At 34.4% G+C, this 6,450-nt stretch overlaps 1 pseudogene; it reads left to right on the top strand.

Annotated features, from left to right (window-relative positions):
• Positions 1-5,696: 5,696 nt before the first annotated feature.
• LOC132687640 (large ribosomal subunit protein eL21 pseudogene) lies at positions 5,697-6,237 on the top strand (annotated as a pseudogene).
• The last annotated feature ends 213 nt before the right edge of the window (positions 6,238-6,450 follow it).

Raw genomic sequence — 6,450 nt, forward strand, 5'->3', positions numbered from 1 at the left:
TCTACAAGGAAGAATTTCATCACACTTTATCACATATGTGGTTGCTGTGAGAGGAAGTTCACATAGAAAAAAGGAGGAATAGCCTGGAGCCTGCTTCCAATTCTGTGTCTACCTCTCTCTCTGCCCCTCCCCCGCTCATGCTCTGTCTCTCTCTCTCTCTCTCTCTCTCCCAAAAATAAATAAACATTAAAAAAAAAGAAGAAAATTTAAAAAAAAATTTAAAAAGAAAAAAGGAGGATTAATGTTTATCTTTCCATATCTCTGCTGGTTATCAGAATGAGCTGTTCTATAACAACCAAAAACTACAAATGGGGTTTATTTTGCACCTTAATTTTAATTTTTGAGTAGTATTATGAACTCAGAAGATGTTATATATCTGGGTTGCAATCACTGAGCATCATGATATTGATATTCAAATTATCCCAGTTTTGGCCAGTTAGACCATTCCAATTGGCTCTATTACCCATTCAATGTAATCCCATCAGTTTTGATAGATTCCTTGCATTCTGGTTCAGATTTAATGGACAGCTTTTACCTCTTTTCTTCATAGACCTGAGATAGCTATTTCTCCAAGGAGCCCATTTTTTGTGGGGAATTCTATGTGGATATCACAATATGGGAATATATTACAATTCTGTGTGGATATTGTAATTACTACATGTTCTTCTAATTAAAGAGTTTTCATAGCTTATAGGCAATAAAATAGATAATATATATAATTTTAGGAAAAAATGGTTGTTCATACTATTTCCCGAGATTTTATTTAACTTGGATGATATTACATTTGTATTTATCTATTTTTTCTTATGCTGAAATATTGTTTCTCAATGGCAGTAGGTTAATTTTTGCTTTGCTATACCTATTGTAGATAGATGATTAATTTGTTTCTATTTATTTATTTTTACTTTATAAATTTTACGTGCAGCAAAATTCACCATTTTGGGTGCACAGTTACATAAATTTGTACACGGGCATAGATTCTTTTGGCCATCACCCCAAGGAGGATACAGAATGATTCTAACACCCCAAAGAATTCCCTTGTTTGTATTCAAACCTGTTCCTCACCCCTAAACATTTCTCGGGGATATTTACTACTGAACTGATGATCTTACATGTGAATTACTGCTATATTTTACATCCCCACCTGTTGGGTTTGTGAAGGTACTTTGATATCTATGTTTTGTTTAAATGTTCTTAAGGCTTTTTTTTTAAGTTTTTTGGTGTTTTTTGTTTGTTAGTTTAAAAGGAAGTTAAGAATATTCAAATAATATGCCTTTACCACTCTCTTATACCTATTTGAATACCAACTGTGTCCCACTGAAATGACCTTCACTAAAGTTAGTTATAATGTGGCTAAATTGTTTGAGAATGTGTAGTTTTCTCTGAGTCTATAAAAAAAAATCCATAGCATTTATATGGTTCCCAATTGTGCCAAACCTCATGCCAGGGACTTAAGTATAATACCTCATTTAATTTTCCTAATTAGCCTTTGAATTTAGCAATACTACCACACTTTTTTTTTTCTTTTTTTAGAGAGAGAGAAGAAGAGGGAGAGCACAAGTGAGGGAGAGGGGCAGAGACAGAATCTTAAGCAGACTCCATGCCCACGTGGGGCTGGATCTCCTGACCATGAGATCAAGACCTGAGCCAAAATCAAGAGTCGGACGATCAACTGACAGAGCCACTCAGGTGCCCCAATATTATCACACTTATTAACGCTAGCAAACACAGTCTTGAAAAGGTTAAATAATTAACTGAGTTACATAGCTGTGGAATGTAGCAGCCACAGTCATAGTGATCTGTTAATATCTTTCTCATACCCTCCCTAGAGCACATTCTGTGAGGTCGAGTTAAAATCTGAACTACATCTCTGGTTGGAGAATAAAAATCACTGACTTCAATTTAGAAGAAAAAAAAAAGTCAAAAAGCAGTTTGTAAGCATGTTTTGAGATGATTATTTGCATATTAAAACTTTGATTCAGTGGATGGTGACCTATATTTAAAATGCCACCTGTATAGGGAAATTGCCCTAAAAATTATCCAAACAAAACAAAACAAAACCAGATAAAGATGATTAGTCCTGAGAAGCCCTAATCATAAGTGATGGAAATTACATCATTGTTGGGGATGAGAGTTGGCTGGGAGGAACTAACTACGAAGGCCACCAGGGAACTTTCTGGGGGAAATGAAGATATTCCAGAATTTGATGATAGTGGTAATCTCAGGAATGTAACAGAATGTATACATTTGTCCAAAATCATTGAACCATCCACTTAATATCTGAATTTTATTAAGGGCGAATTATACCAAAGTATTTGTGATCCTCTACCTAAAGACAGAATATAGCTAGAATTTCTACCAACATAAAGGCCAGTGGAACTACACAGAAAATGAAAACTGAGTCTGTTGGAAATGACAGAGGATATTGTTCTTCTTGAAATGATTTGAATTACCATAAATCCTCAACCATTTTTGGAACTCTTCTAATTAAGAGAAAAATGAGAGAGGAAATTCATAACTTGAATGGATTTTGGAATAAAATAAAAGTAATAAAAAATAGATAATTTTTTTGCAAAATTGCCTTAAAGTGATATAAAATACAAATAAAATTTTAAACAAGCATGTAAGTAAACTGCATAAATTAAACATGAGTTATGATAATATGAGTAATAAAATAAATATAGTTAATTTTAAAATAGGCAAAACTGATGATTTAATGGGAATATTTAATTTACTCTTAAAATAAATAGATAATCTGATATATAAAATTAAAAAAAATCAAGAATTAAAAATACTATTCTGAATCATACAATTTTATTGGAAATTTCATTTCAAATTTTTTTTAATGTTTATTTGTGTTTGAGACACACACACACACACACACACACACACACACACACACCGCAAGCTGTGGAAGGACAAGGAGAGATGGAGACACAGAATCTGAAACAGGCTCCAAGCTGTCAGCACAGAGCCCAACGCATGGCTCTAACTTCAGATTGGAAAGATCATGACCTGAGCCGAAGTCGGACGCTTAACCAACTGAGCCACCCAGGTGCCCCTGGAAATTTCATTTCAAACATTTAAGGAGTAATTACTTTTTTTGTATTCCTGAATATAGAAAATACAGAAAGATTACTAATTCACATCATGATGACAAAATAAACATTCCTTATTTCAATGTAGATACAAAATATAAAAATCAGTAATATCAAAATAAAAATATAAACAGGTTTTCTGATAGAAATACAATTTGGTGATGTTATAAAATTTATCAATATAATATAGCTTGCAAATATATTTAAGTTTTGCAATAAGCATCCAAAGCCTCTAATTCTAAGAATTTATATTAAGGACAGGAAATAGAGGGTCTGGCTAATATTTGGTAACAATTATTTTCATTCATTTTATTTAAAAGAGAAGTTTCAGTTCTCATATAATTGTAGGGCAACTTGTACAAGGTTGATCCTACCATGAAGATCATTACACTCTAGACAAAATGTACAAAGGTATACACACACACACACACACACACACACACACATACAAAGTATTTGAAGGTACTGGAGGATGAAGAAAAGCAAATATAACCTGGAGGGATTTTTGTCCTTTGAAAAAGAAACTTCAATGGGTGAGATATTTACTTGCATAGCTTTTCCCCAAGGAAATTCTCCTGTTCAAATGATGCAGCATATCAAACATTTAAGCAGAAAACATCAGTCTTAGAGGCTTTGGACTGCAGAAGACAGAGTTCCAGTTTGCCCAAGAGGCTAGAAAAAAATGAGGGACATCTCAGCAAGGAGGGAGCCACAATAGGAAGTGTTCACAAAACTACTTATAAACTCCCCCCCCAAATTTTGGCTGCCCCATGGATTGGGCAGGAGAAGGGGAGAGTCCAAGAAATCTGGTGTAATACACCAGCTGGAAAGCTAAAAAACTGTTACCGTTCTCAGAAAAAATAGATATGGCAGCTTGAATGCTGCCAAGTTGGAGTGCCTTGGTCAAGATCATGATTTGCATTGAAACATCACAAGGGCCATGCTACAGGAGTGAAGACTAGCCCTAACACAATACGAAAATCAAGCCTCCCAGAACTCCAGGTTATAAACCAGTATGCTAACGGTTCAACAGAACAAAAAATCAACACTGTTTAAAGAAAGATAATAGATTAAAGGCATCTATCATGTCCAATATGAAGTAAAATTTAGAGGATGTACAAAACAGAAAAAAAAGTGACATGAACAAAAGTGTCTGTACAAACAGACACCGAGATGACCTAGATTTTGAAATGAGCAGATAAAGAAGCTATAATAGATTTATTCAAAGACAAAAGAAAAATGATTATAATGAGTTAACCGGTGAAGACCTATCAGGAGAAATGGAAACTATAAAAAGGATCCCAATAGAAATCTAGTGTTAAATGTGTGGTGTCATATTTTTAAGTTCCAAAGGTGAGCATAATCAACAAGAGACTGGAGAGAGTGGAATTGATTGCTTAGCAGAATTGTCAAAGGCTGAACAATAGACAATATATGATACAAGAGACCAAAATAAGTTTGCAATAAAAATTTCAGTTACTGTGTTCTAACTTGCATGTGATTTGTGGTCCAGAGGAGAAAAGAAAATGGGGCAGAAGACATAATTCAGGAAACAATAGTTGAAACCTTCACAAATTTGGCGAAAAACAATACACAGATGCAGAAAGCCCTGCAAACCCAAGCAGGATAAATGCAATGAATACCACAAAGAGGCATCTCATATTCAAACTGCTGGAAACAGAGGATGAAAGGAAAATTGTAAACACAGCTGGAAAAAAAACAATACTTTAGACAAAAGGCAAGAAAAGTATGCATGATGTCTGGCTTCTTGAAACAATCACTCCTAGACAATGGAATGACATACTGAAGATATAAAGAAAAAATACTCAATACATAATTCTATATTTAGCAAAAAAAGAAGAGACAAGAAATTTAAAATACAGATGTGATCAGGCAAATAAAATCTAAGATATAGACAACAGACGAGTTAAAAAAAAGTCCTGAAGGAAGACATTCAGAATGAAAGGAAATGGTATCAGAGGAAACTCAGATGGAAGAGAATTAGTAATTAAAAATATGTGAATAAATATAAAAAATCATATTCTGCTTTCTTAGTTTCTTTAAAAAGTAGATTTTTTTTAACGTTTATTTATTTTTGAGACAGAGACAGAGCATGAACAGGGGAGGGGCAGAGAGAGGGGGAGACACAGAATCTGAAACAGGCTCCAGGCTCTGAGCTGTCAGCACAGAGCCTGACGCAGGGCTCGAACTCATGGACCGTGAGATCATGACGTGAGTTGAAGTCAGACGCCCAACCGACCAAGCCACCCAGGTGCCCCTAAAAAGTAGATTTTTAATGCAAAGATTATACCATTGCATTTGTAAGATTTATATGACAACAATAGCAAAAAGAATGTAGAAAAAAATAAATGCACCATTGTAAAGTTCTTACTTTGTGCATGAAACAGCCAAATATTAATTCTAGGAAGACCATGAAAAGTTAATGTGTATTATCAACCCTCCATGAACTATTATAGTAAAAAATGCACATCTAAAATGTCAGAGGGATTCAAAGTAAATTTTAAAAACAGAATTAATAAAAAAAAAAGTTTGTAGAAGAAGGAAGAAAGGAATATCAAGAGAAACAATAAGGGCAGAGATCAATGAAAGAAAAGAACCTGTCAGCCACACCACCAGATTCCAGGAAGGCACCAAAATGATCAACACAAAGGGAAAGAGAAGAGGCACCTGCTATATGTTCTCTAGACCTTTTAGGAAACAGGGAGTTGTTCCTTTGGAAACATATGTGTGAATCAACAAGAAAGATGATATTGTAGACATCAAAGGAAGGGACACTGTTCAAAATGCAGAGCCCCACAAATGTAACCAGGGCAAAACTGGAAGAGTCTACGGTATTACCCAGCATGCTCTTGGCATTGTCGTAAGCCAGCAAGTTAAGGGCAAGATTCTTGTCAAGAGAAATCATGTACATATTGAACAGATTAAGCACCTGAATAGCCACGATAGCTTCCTGAAGCATGTGAAGGAAAGTGATCAGAAAAAAAAGGAAGCCAAAGAGAAAGGTATTTGGGTTCAGCTGAAGTGTCAGCCTGGCCCACCCAGAGAAGCACACTTTGTCAGAACCAATGGAAAGGAGCCTGAGCTGCTGGAGCCCATTGCCTATGAATTCATGGCATGATAAGTGTAAAAAATAAAATACCTTAAGACTGTTAAAAAAAAAAAGAAAGTGATAATAATAATAATAAAAAATAAAAGTGAGAGAAATATTTTAAGTTACTAATTTTATAACTGAAAAAGGGATATCACTACAAATCCTTATTAAAGCAAAGCAAAATAATAAATAGGAAATCTCATGAACTTCATGCTGTAAATTTTACTACTTAGACAATTG

This window comes from Panthera onca, chromosome A3 (genome assembly GCF_046562875.1).
Source record: "Panthera onca isolate mPanOnc1 chromosome A3, mPanOnc1 haplotype 2, whole genome shotgun sequence".
NCBI classification, from domain to species: domain Eukaryota; kingdom Metazoa; phylum Chordata; class Mammalia; order Carnivora; family Felidae; genus Panthera; species Panthera onca.